Genomic DNA, 13724 nt, shown 5'->3' on the forward strand with positions numbered 1-13724 from the left:
CCTAAGTTAATGAGCGCTTATGCAACTGTGTTATATCTTTCAGTGTGTTGTACAAACATGCAGACTTTTGTTTTCAGAAAGGATGTGTAATTCCACAAATGTCTTTTTTGATGTATGCGGACATGAATGCCAGATTTATTTGAAAAAAAAAAATTATTCCGTATGCTTTCATTCTTCTGCAAATTTGGCTCTGTTATATTTATTTTCTAAATTTAATGGTTTGAGTCTAAAACTTGTTTTTTCTTATTTTGTAACTAAACTGATTTTTGCCTCATATTGAATTTCTCTTACATTCTTGACGTTGAAAAGGCTATACCTCAAGGTTGACTTTTTTCCCCTTAATTTTATCTGATAAGGTTGCTTTTATATCTGTAGTATTACGTTGTCCCTCACTTTAGTAAAGTTTCATTTTAATTTTTCAAATGAAGTCCTTGTGAGTTTACCTTTGGGAGTCTTTACTGAACATTAATTATCTACATTTGAGATCCATATGTTCTGTCATCTGTATCTGTTCTAATCTCTATTTTTACCTGTTACTTACAGAGGGCTATATTTAAGAGGTCTTTACCACTATTTTCTTTAATGTTGGTTCTGCCTATACTTTTTCTAATGCAGATTTTATATTCATCATTTCACATTTAAGCTTCACAAATGATTTCACTCCCTTAACAGGGTTCACCTTAATTTGGTTTGATAACAAATTCTTTAATCTTTCAAGATTTTTCTCTCAGATTCTATGCATTTTAAAATGTGTCTGGGAATTCAAAGGCAGGCGATATCTAATACATATTTAGGTGTTCTGTTGTATATTTTTAAAAAAAGTTTTATGTGCTTCTCTTAACATTTTATATATAGTATAGGCAGCATAATTTTATCTCCCCTTTTTCACACTTGAATGTAGAAAGATCAATCCAGGCCTGGATTTTGCTGGGAAAGTGTAGATTTTTCTAAAACACTCTAACTGTCCAATTGGTTTCCATTAGCATCATCCTCTAAAATGCTAAGAAGGAAGTATGGTTGATGTAAATTGAGAGCCCGTTCAATTATCCAACAGTCAGAGCAAGTTGGCAGGCAGCCAGAGCCCTAGGAAGTCGTTTATATAAATTTCATATTCATATAATTTATTTTCTGGTGAAGATGCTGTGCCAGAGGCCATGTTTTCTGTGAACCAATTTCAGTTTGGACCAATTACTACCCCAATTACTCTCTTCTGCCTCTGTCCTTTTAAAGCATCACACTTTGTTTGGAAGAAGCCATTCCTCATCAAGAAGTAGTTATCCACTTTCGTGGTTTTTGCTTGAGGGTGCTGATATGAAAAACTAGAAGCATCATAACTTAGCACTGTGAAAATCATTGAATCATAGCTATGAAGGATGTACCATTGAGAATTCTTCTAGTTTGCTCTTTATATCTCAAATCTGGATATATATTTGGGGTTGTTCTCCCATGATGCTATGCAACATTCTTAGGAAGAACAGTTGTAAGTAAGTGCATGCTCATTTCTCTAAGGCTTGCTCATCTCTCTAAAGCTGGTCCTTTCTGAACTGCGCTGACTTTGTAGTATTGATGCAGATCTTAACATTCTTATAACATTGCCTTCCTTATTTTACCATTATAATCGTACATGCACTTTCTCAAATTGAAACTTTACATCTTTTGGTCTTTTTGACACATCTATCATATTCTATAATCTCTTCTTCCCGCATTTCTGGATATTTCTTCCCATTTTCTTAAGTGATCTTTTCTGGCTTCTTTGTTGCACTATAGTATCTCATTCTTTTTTTGAGTCTGCCGTTAGTCTCTACACATTCCTTCTAGGATCATATTTTGTAAAAATGATTCAAAACACACACACATACACACACACACACACACACACACACACACACATACTTTGAAATGATGCTTTCAGACCACATATATCTCTTCCAAGCTCTAGTGATTTACACTCATCTGTTTGTGAAATCATCATTTGGATATTCAACAGGCACTTCAAATGCAATGTATACCAACATTATTCTAATAATTTAGGACACCCACTTTAGTCTTTTTTGTCTTGAATGGCATCATTTTCAAAAATTAAACCTTAAGTTTTGGAGCAGTACTCAATTATGTGCTTGTGATGTGCTGGGTAGCAAAATGAAACCAGTTGCCTAATGGTCTGTCGTTATCTTCACTGATTATATCTGAGTTTCACTGATGCTAGTATCTTTGAACCTTGAACTTATCTTTTTTCTTTTTAATTGGCCTGCCGCAACTATAGCCTGTATGACTTCTTGTTTCATCATCATGCACGTTGACAGCCTCTGTTGATTTTTCATGAGTACCGATTTTGTTTTTTTAATAGAGGAAATAAAAATATATTTTTTAAAATACCAATACGCTTGTTAAAAGAAACATTTTAAACAGGAACGCAATTATACAGATATTATGGATATTTTGATGCTTTCCTTCATTACCATTTGTTCTTATTGAAAGCTTATTGTATAACATTTTATAACTTAATATTGTCATAAATTTTGTAATATGTATTTTTTCTGAAATATTAAGACTTCTATTTTTAAAAAAAGTTTTTTGTCCCTTAACACATTTTATGTAAGGCTATCATTGTGACTGTCAAGTTTCTTAGTATCATCTGTATGTACAATACAATTTCTGATTTCAGGAATCTCAGAATCTCCATTGGATTTTGAGATTCCTGAAATCAGAAATTGTATTTTAGTCATCATTAGAGTGAATCTCAAAAATATCCTCAAATATTACCAAGTTGCCTGAACAGCAAGGCTTTTTCTTCCTGTTACAGTATTTATTATTTTTTTTCCTTTGAAGTAAGAGTAATTAATAGGCCTACAATTAATGGGAGAACCTAAGCCATAATGCCTTATGGGTATCTCTCTTAGTTTTTTTTTTTTTCCCCCAATAAAATTTCAGAGGAAAGAAAATAATTTGATTTGCTAGCGATCTGTTAGTCAAGTTGCAAAATTTTAAAAGTTTCTGAACACTGTTATGATATTCACTCTAAATCATCTGTATATTAAAACAATATATACCATTGATACTGTGGATAAACAGCCTACTGGATAACTTTAGAAAAAACTTTGATAATGTAATAAAAAGGTTGACTTTCAGTAATTAGAAATCATGCTAGAAATTATCTAGATAAGATTACATATAGATGCTTAAATCTGTTGTAAAAATTGTTATGAGTCTTGTGATAATTTTCTATCCTAAATTAATTTTTAAACTTAATATTAATTTGAGAAAACAAGTTAAGAGTTCACTAAGAAAGATAAACATTTCAAAATTAATGATCAATATTCATAATATGTTAAGTCCAATTTACTTTTGAATTTTGGCACATATAAGAGTAATAAAACATTTACCATGGGAATACTTGCTAGTTTAACTTTAAAACAGGAAAATTTACAGATTAAATGAAAATGAAATGTAAATGACCTTTTGATAGGAAGAGAATGACAGATTGATTTAGCTCAAATCATTGAAAATCAGAGAATGAAAACTGAAAGTGAGGAAAACAGTGATCTTAATAAGATCAAAAAATTTGATTGTTGCATTTAACTGGATAGAGGAATTTGTACTCAAACATAGACATGATTAGTGCCACAGCATCTATTTGCCTATCGGGCTATCTAGACTCTAAAAGATCATGTAACATTGTGGCAAAAATATCTGATTGAGTGGAAAAATGTATCTAACTTCTAGAGTTAAGTAATTCTAAAAAAATGTTTAATATAGCCCTACTATATTATAGGTTATATTATAGGTTTCTACTATAAGTTAAAGAGAATGAAATCCCTGTATTATATGAAAGTTTAACCTAGCACATGGAGTACTTTGAGAGTGCTCAATAACAGTGGTCCCCAACCTTTTTGGCACCAAGGACAGGTGTTCCTATGAGAACCTAATGCCTGATGATCTGAGGTGGAGCCGAGGCGGTGATGCTTGCGCTGGGAAGTGGCTGCAAATAACAGATGACGTTTTGCTTGCTTGGCCTCTCACCTCCTGCTGTACAACCTGATTCCTAACAGGCCACTGACCTGGGGTTGGGCACCCCTGCTCTGGAAAATTTAAAAAAGGTAAGAGAATCAGTATACAATGAAAGTACTACTTCAACCTTGTGATTTAGAAACAAACAAAAATAAGCATTAACAACAGACAGAAATGATGGACTCTGAGATGGCATAAATAAATGAATTTAACAGTAATAATTTATATTAATTTGGGTTAATTTTTACAACTGTTTTATATCTGACTTTGATTAGATAATAAACAAAACAATACAAAAACAAAAATAGAATTCTTAGTAGGCACAACTGAACTTGGCCATTCACAAAATACTGAGAAAATAAGTGATTTAGGAACTTAAAGTTGTTGAATAGGCTGCTAATTTGTAGCAACTCATGTCCTCATGTAAACGTAATGTTTTTGTACTTAGTAGTGAATGCACCATTTTGTTTCTAAAATTATCACAAAGACAAATAGCAAAATCTATGTAAATAGATGGCAGGTAATAATTCAAATGATGTAAGACACAGGTCATTCAATAAATGGCCTTCAGTGGAATTGTGTTGCATGCAGTCAGGAAATTGGGTGTTTGATCTTTCCAGTTTGCTTCAGTGTTAGACACATTGGTCATTGAAATAAGATTTTATTTAAACATGCCAATAAATAAAATTTATTTCTGTATAAATACAGTGAAATGTTTGTATGTTTGTACATTTCCATTAAGTTTTCTAAAAATGGAAATTCAAAATGTAAGGTTATTTCCTAGTATAATTGATCAGAAATAAATTCAAATGCTTATACTGCTGTGTAAAATGTGCTTGTGTTTGCTTTCAGAGCTCTGCTGTATAGTGTACTGCAGTTTTTGCCCACAAAGCTAGGTATTTAAAGTGTGGTGAAAGTGAGAAGTGAGTGAGCTTTTCTGATTGATAGAGTTTATATGTGGATGTTTTTGTGGACCACTGCCTTTTAAAATGAGAGAAATAAGCCTAGACAGAAACAACAAATTGTGCTTTTAAGAAATAAGCATGTTTATTCTTACTCAATTTTAATTGCACTTACTCATAACTGAATGATTAAGAGCACAGATTTTGAATCAAATGTTTCTAATGGAACTATGAACTTAAAATGCTATTATAAAGTAACGCTATATTTAAAGGAAAAAAAGTTTGAGTTCACATGTAATAAATGTAAGTCATCCCATTAAATGCACAGAAGTTAGTGTTTTCATATTTCCTATGAGTTTCGCATATTAATATATGATCATAATTCCTTTATTTTCAAGAAAATTCTGGATCACTGTCCAAAGGTCCTTATACCTAAAATTGAGTGAGAATCAAAAATATTAAAGTTCTTTGTAGTATATAAGAATGAATGACAAAAGTTAATATTATCTTAAATAAAATCTTGTAAAGAATAAATTTTCAGTCTTAGACATGTCCGAGTCCACATTAGCATTTGGACTTATTCCTAATCAATTCTAATCAATTATACTAGGATATAACCTCACATTATGAATTTCAATTTTTAGAAAACTGTTAATGGAAATGTACAAACAGTTATAAAGATAGAATTATAGTTTTATCAATGCCCATATATCCGTCACCAATTTCAACAATCTTTAATTCTTGTTCAGTTTTATTTCATTGATATCTTCGCCTTATCCTCTATCCCAGCCATACCTGATTACTTTGAAGCTAATCTTAAATACCATGACTTATTTATTCAGGTTTCATAATGTATTCTAATAGGCTAAATTATAATCCAAAATAAAATTAATGTAATCTATTGATATGTATAAGTTCTTTTTTTAATCTGATGATTTAACATTTATCTTTCTTCATTGTCCTTGCAATTTATTTGTTGAAGAAACTGAGTCTTTTTTCATGTAGAGTTTATTATATTCTGAAGTTTACTGATTGCACCTCTGTTAAAATGCTGAATCTGCTTTAAATATTTTTGCAAGAATACATCACAAGTAGAATTGTATACTCTCATTACGAAGAACTTGACATCCTTTGTCTTCATTTTCTTGATTTTGGTAATCTTCAATTTTCATTGCAAGATCAATTAATTTATTAGCAGTGTAAAATTGGTGATATTCTAATTGTTATTGATGCTTTATTTAATAGTTAGTGTTCTTGTATAAAAGGAGACTTTCCCTCATCATGTGTAATTTGATTACCTTGTGAAAGAAAGGCAAGTCAAATACTTAATTTTTTCTTATAATGGTTAATTTCAGAATGAGTTGATATTCTAGATTCCCCAAGTTGGTCAATGTATTTTTATTTCTTAATATTATTATTGGACTCATTGATTTTAACATACTTTATGTGTTTCAAACTTTTGTGGCTGTTATTTCTAATGCTTAAATTGTCCTGCCATTGATTTTTAGGAATCGAGTTGTTCCTTAAGTACTCTTGAGAAAACACAAGTAGTGAAGAGATTTTTTTCCCTAATGTTAGAATGTCTTCTAGGTTCATCTTGTACATGTGCGGCCCCAAAAGACAAATCCAACATATCACCAAGTTGTTTTGGTTGCATTAAGGAGAAAATGGCAACTAGTGACTCAAATCTGTATACTATCAGTTCTTGTTTCTACTGGGTTTGTCATTATTTCAAATTGTAAATGTTAGAACTAGAAAACACAGTCTTTGCATTTCTAATTTTAGCACTGAAGAAAGTTAACTTCTTAAGTTATTATTTCTATCACTTTTTTTGCATGATGAAACTTTTGCTTCCAGGTAATTATTAATTTGCTTACTTCATAAACTGAAGGCTAAAGAATTCCAGATTTGGCTAACATTGTCAGATTAAGGTACTGATAATTTTTGGTTGTTTGTTTTGTACCTCATAGGAACACCAGAAGTCTTTTTGTATTTCTGTATCTTCCTCCTATATATTGGTGACATTATATGGGTCTTTTTACATTTATTTATTTATTTTTTTTTTTTTGCCAAATCTGCTTCAATTATGAGGGTCGTTAGATTACAATTTCATCTGTTTTTGCTATAGAAGTTATCTTTCAGATTTCTGTTTTTTAACATAGTTGCTCTGATGTTTTAGGGAGAGGAAATTTGGAAATATAAAACATGTCTCTGCCATTTTCTTGAACTCCAAATATTTTTAATGAATATCACAAAGGTAAAAAGCCAAGAGGGTTTGAATTTGATTATATCTATTATTTTTAAAAATCTTATAATGAGTAATAATTGAGTGTTAAATACCCATGATGAAATGAATAAAATATTTTTATATATTGCAAGCAGTATTAATTTTCTGAGGTTGAAAATAAAGCAGATTCCAGGTTCTGATTATAATGAGATAACCACACTTCATTCTGCTCTCCCACTGAATGCAACTAAAAATTCTGAAGGAATGCATGGAGCAACTCTTTAGAAACTATGAGAACTAAAAAGTAGTAGGCAGATTAGGGAAGAAAACTGAAATTCAAACAATGAATGAATGAACCATGGTGAATTTCATGGATTTTTTCCCCTCCCTTCTGGCCTAGACATTATGTCAATACAAATCCTTAAGCTTCACACTGAGCAGAGATAGAAAAATCTTCAAAAGAAATACCTTTTTTTTTTTCTTTTTCTGGTTCAAGGAGTGTGAAATAGGGCAACTATGGCACATAGAAAGTGGGCAAAATCTTTAGGTTTTCTTTTCAAATCTCTATGCCTTCAAGCTGCATTTCTGACTTTGATATCCAGTGGCAAAAAGAGTGAAACGGTGACTTTTCCTACCTCTAAAGGGAATCTTTCTTTTTTACCAAAGGAACTGAACTCCGAAGAGGGTGAAGAAAATTCCCATTATATTTTTTGTTTATCCTCTTGCCATTTAGCCCTAAAGACAAAAATAGTCATGGAGAATGTGCAACAGAGGGATATTAAGTTCTAGCTATCTAGCAAGGGGACCAGAAAGGGTTGCCATTGACAATAGGAAAGCAGTGAGCAGAGAATAGAAAGAAGAGATTGTGAGAATGGTGTGGATAAAATTCTCTGTGAGTGCTTGGGCTCACCCCTGATTTGCACATTTTAGGACCTGATTTTAATTAGCATACCAAACTACTTGAAGATATGAACTCACAATTAGTCTGGCTAAGGTCTGTTTGTCTCCTGGATGAAGCACATGCAGGATAGATCTAAGTAATACTGAAAGGTCATTAAATTGAACTGACATTAGAACGAGAGTGCACAGGAGGTGGGTTGGAACTTGTGGAATAAAACCTAAGGGATTGATTTTTTGCTAAAACAAGAAAATAAAAACCAAAAGCATACTATTCTCAAGATTTTAACAAGAACCATATTCTGATTACATTCGAAATGCCCAATACACAATCCAACATTACTAAGAAGACAGAAACAAGAAAACTTGAAAAATTCTCTAGGGAAGCATAATCAACAGATGCTAAACCCAAGATGAACAAGATGTTGGAATTATCAAAGAATCTAAAAGCTGTATCATAGACATGTAAAAGAGGTAGAGCAAAACACTCCTAGAATAATGCAGAGATAGAAAATCTCAAGTGTAAAATAGAGCATTGATATAGTACCGAATGAAAATTTTAGAACTGAAAAATACAACTACTAAAATAAAAATTTCAGTTGATGGGCTTAATAATAGAGTGGAGATTACTAGGGAGATTAGTGAATTTGAGAATGGAACAATACAAATTACCTAATTTGAACAATAGAGGCACAAATATATGGAAAAAGAATGAACCGATTGAGGGTTCTGCAGCACAATATTAAATGACCTAACATTCTCGTTATTGGAGTTCTCGAAGCAGAGAATAAATATGCAGGAAAAAAAATTTGAAGATTGTGTGTTTGAAAACTGGAAATAGAGAAAATATTTTCTGCATGGTTAAGGCTTCTGATCAAAAGAAAACGAATACGGATTAAAAGAATATTATTGAAAGTTAAAAGGTTATTGAATAGAGATTTCTAGATCTATATGTTTACATTTCAGAGGAGGATAAAACATAGAACTACCTTTTACATACCAAAGAATTTGATTATGTTTAAGAAATAAGGTTTCATTTTCTCAGGAGAGAAGAGTAATTTAATAGCAGTTTTTAGGTAAGCATCTAAGTTTGTAAGTCTGGTCTTCCTCTTCTATATAAAACAGCAGACTCACTCAAGGAAAAAATGTAACTTGAATAGCCCTATAATAATTAAAATAGATCAAATGGGCACATTAAGACTTTCATAAAAAAAAAAATTGCAGTTCTAGGTGGCTTCCCTGGCAAATCTATTAACTAGTTTAAAATAAAAATAAAAAATTATAAATCAATTATTAAAAAAAAAAATCTCTTCCAGGAAATAGAAGATTCTTCCCAATTTATTTTTATGAAACAACATTACTTTGAGGCTAAAACTACAGTATAGGTGTTTTGATTAATTTCAAAGTCAATTTGTCATACCATATTCATAAAAGTGAAAAAGCATATCAGTTGATATAGAAAAAGAATTTGGAAAAAAATGAAAACTCATTCATGATTACAAAGCTAGTCACATTTGATAGAAGTGAACTTCTTTAACTAATGAGATCATCTAAAAAGATCATGCAACTAACATATTTAGTGATGAAAACTTGATGTTTCCTCCCTAAAAATTAGGAATGTGCAAGAGTACTCTCACCACTCATATTCTTCGTTGTCATGAAAGTTATAGTAAGAGCAATAAAGCAATAAAGAAAGAGAAAACACTGGTGTAAAATTTGGAAAGGAAGAAATAAAACTGTTCTTATAAAGAAATTACATAAATATCTAATTAAAAACTCCAAAATATCTGCGCAGAATCTCCTAGAAGAAATACATGAATTTGGATAGTCACAGGACTGTCATTTTATCAAAAATCAACTGCATCTCTATATGCTAACAAATAAAACTCAAATGAAGAACACCTGCAAATATACCAGTGTCATTTATAGCCTTTCACCCCAAAAGTAAATACTTTGTGGTAAATATGACTAAAATATGCAGGATATGTGTGCTAAATTATACAAAATAATGATGAAAAGAATAAAAAGACCTCAGTAAATGGAGTATATTGTGCTTATGAATTTGAATACTTGTTTAGTTTACGTTTGTTCCCCATATTAATTTGTAGATTCAATGAAATTTCAATCAATATCTCATAAGGAAATTTGTAGATAAAGACAGTCTGACTAAATTTTTATGGAAAGTTAAAAGAATTAGAATAGGTAAAATAATACTAAAAACTGTGAATAAAGTGAGAAGACTCAAGCAACCCGCTTTTAAGACTCTCCATAAAGTTACATTAATCAAGAAAATCAACAAAATAATATCCACACAGATCAATGTTACTCAATGGAGAGTTCATAAATAGAACCACTCAAAAACTGTTAACTGATTTCCTAAAAAAAAAGCAAAGGCATTTAAATAGAGAAAACAGTCTTTTCAACAAATTATGTATCAATAGGGCATCCGAAAATGAACTTTTATCTGTGTTTCACTTATCAAAAATTCATTCAAATGTATTTAAATGTAAAATATAGAACTAATATTTTTAGAGGAAAACACAGGACATAATCTTTATGGCCTTGGATTAGGAAATAGGTTCTTTGGTATGAAATCGAAAGTGTGATTCATAAAATATTGATAAATTGGACTTCATGAAAATTAAAACTTTTACCCCAGAGAACTATTAATAGAATGAAGACAAAAGCTAAAGACTGGGATAATGTATTTACAAATCACATTCCAACAAAATACTTATAATTTAGACATAAAAACAAAAATAAAATACAAAAAGAATTTAGGCAAAATATTAGAACAGATCTTTCACCAGAGAAGATATATAGACAGCAATTAAGCACATAATTATCCATTAGGAAAATGTAAATTAAAACCACAGGAATATACTAATATATATCTGTTAAAATAGCTAAAATAATTGAAACTTTCATACATTACTGGTTATAATACAAAATTATTCAGTCACTCTTGAAAATTTTTGGAAGTTTCTTAAATATCTTTTTTATATGATCCAGCAATTCTACTTGTAGACATTTTCTCCAAGGTAATAAAAGCTTATTTTCACATAGGAAACTAAACATTAATGGTTATATAGCAGGTTTTTTCCATAATTGTGCAAATTAAGTAACAATTTAATATTCAACTGATTAACATAAATTATGATATATCCATTCAGTAAAATACTATTGCTACACATGATTGAAATATAAATATATGAATCTAAATAGAATTATAATATGTAAAATAAAAGTCTCAAAATATTGTATTTTGTATTATTCATGTGGCATTCTTGATAAGGCACATGTAGAGGGATAAAAAACAAATTTGATTCCAGGGATTGGAGTAAAATGAAATTTGGACTACAAGTCAAGCTTGAGAGAATGGTTTGTTTTGAGGGAGGGATGATTTACATCTCTATTTTAATGATGATTACATGAATCTATGTGGTAAAACTTAAAAAACTGTAAATCTTGAGAAGAATATTAATTTTTATAATGCTTTACATTTAAGATAAATCACTATTATACTAAAAGAATAAAGATTTTTATTAAGCATTGTAAATTGCATTCATTAGCCTTCAGTATACCACACCACAACCCATGTGTAATCAGTCAAACCCAACAGCAGTTCATTTTTGCACAATTTGTGAATTAAGGCAAAACTTCCTTCAACATACAGTAAGTTCTTGCTTGGGTGTTGTGGGCAGGCATTGGGGAGTTACATCTCATTTCTTATCACTAATGTGTGATGAAAAGCATCAGGAAAATTACATGAAAATGAGCAAGAGATTATTCTGATTTCAAAGTACATTATTTGAAAACATCATCAGAAACAACTGAATGATATAAGTATACCTGCTTCTACTAAATTCTTGATGGGAAAGTTCTCGAGAACAAGTAATTTGTTTCCTGCTGCAGAAGGGTTATTTTGTATGTGTGTGTTTTGTTTTTTTTAAAGATCAAAGGGATTTTTTTCACAAAATTTTATATTTTGCTAAAATAAAGGCATAAAATAGCAACAAAGAACAATAATGCTTACAGCAGTGAATAACTTAGGGTAATGTTGATATTTGAAACATCGTTTGGGGGATTTAAAATAAATGCAACAGAGGTCGATAATCACGGAATTTTAAGGTTACAGCAAGATCAGTCAGTGACTAAACAGTTAACATCTTTTATAGGACTGTTATTATTATTGGCATTTTTGTTTTGCAAATGGACACATACTGGTAAGAATAGAAGAAAGGACAATAACATGCACAATATTAACTACACACTTTAAAAATGATGAACCATGCAGAAGTTTAGCTCAAGTACTAGCACTAATGGTCTGCATCTGATTCAAAACCAGCAGTTCATTGATCACAGATGCATGGTGTTTACTCACAAAACATTTCAGAATACATTGTGTTGATTTGAAAGATCATTTGCATTTTCTGTGATTTCAACTTTATCTCCATTTAACTTACTTGTGAAGTATATGATGTACTATATATTTAAAATTAGAACAGCAATATTATTCTATAATTTTTTAGTAGTTGTAATTTTTTTAACACAAAGGCACCACATTATCAGTGATGAGATTTAAGAAAGAAAACTTAGTTGTGCCTTATTTTTTTCATAATCATAAAATCAAAGCCTTAAAGCTTTCTCATGAACAGTAATGCAAAATCAAAGATAAGGGCATGCATATGGTGCCAAATGCTCAAAGTGATGTCAGAGATTCCCAACCTTTTTGGCACCCGGGACTGGTGCTCCTATGAGAATCTTATGCCCCGTGATCTGAGGTGGAGCTGAGGGGGTGATGCCAGTGCTGGGGAGTGGCTGCAAATACAGATGATGCTTCGCTAGCTTGCCAGCTGCCCACCTCCTGCTGTGCGGCCCAGTTCCTAACAGGCTACGGATGGGTACCAGTCCACAGCCTGAGGGTTAGGAACCCCTTCCTAAGCTATATATTTATAAACACTGCCAAAATTTATTTTCTTTATAGTTGAAGAAACACAACTATAGGCTTTTGTCACAACCAGTTTAAACTTTGTACTTCATTTTAAGTATGGGAGTCAAATGCTCTTCATTTTCTTTTTGTTTTATTGTAGCATTTTGACTACAGCTGGTTAAAACTAAAAATGTGTTTTTTTACATATCTGATATCAAAAAGGGATTTGAATTTCCTAAGTTCTTATTTTTCTCTTACGGAAAGGGAAAATGTATATAACTATAGGCTTGCTCTCATACATTCTTCAATCCTTATCCTTCTAGTATCCTTCACCTTCTATTAAAAAAAAAACTAAATTTATTCTTGCTTTAAGACAGCCACATCCAGGGCATCAGCTCCACAGCAAGCACTTTCTGTGCTCAGTGCATTTAAGTGAGGATTTGTATTCCCTGTCTTAGAGTTGCTGTTCAAGGCACTTTCTGAGTGGCTGGGAGCCCTGGCGTCACCCGCACTCCTGTTCATCTGAGAAGCCGGCTTCTCAGTTACCACTGTTTTCAGCCCGGGACCCGTCTGAAGACACAGCAGAGGACTTGGATTTCCCGGATTTTGACTTCAGTTCTTTGGTTACTTCTGCTGAATCACACCCCGGTTTTTATAACCTCTGCCATAGTACCTTCTCCCTCTGCCAGATGTTCTATCACTGAGGTGAAAAGTCCTCTCTGATGCCCTCTTGCTGGTCCTTCAACAGAAACAACCT

General features: G+C 31.5%; 1 pseudogene; it reads right to left on the bottom strand.

The window, feature by feature from the left end:
- Positions 1-13265: 13265 nt before the first annotated feature.
- The window catches only part of LOC102882474, a 5148-nt pseudogene continuing 4689 nt past the window's right edge, over positions 13266-13724 (bottom strand).

Source organism: Pteropus alecto, unplaced genomic scaffold (genome assembly GCF_000325575.1).
Source record: "Pteropus alecto unplaced genomic scaffold, ASM32557v1 scaffold72, whole genome shotgun sequence".
In the NCBI taxonomy this organism is placed as follows: domain Eukaryota; kingdom Metazoa; phylum Chordata; class Mammalia; order Chiroptera; family Pteropodidae; genus Pteropus; species Pteropus alecto.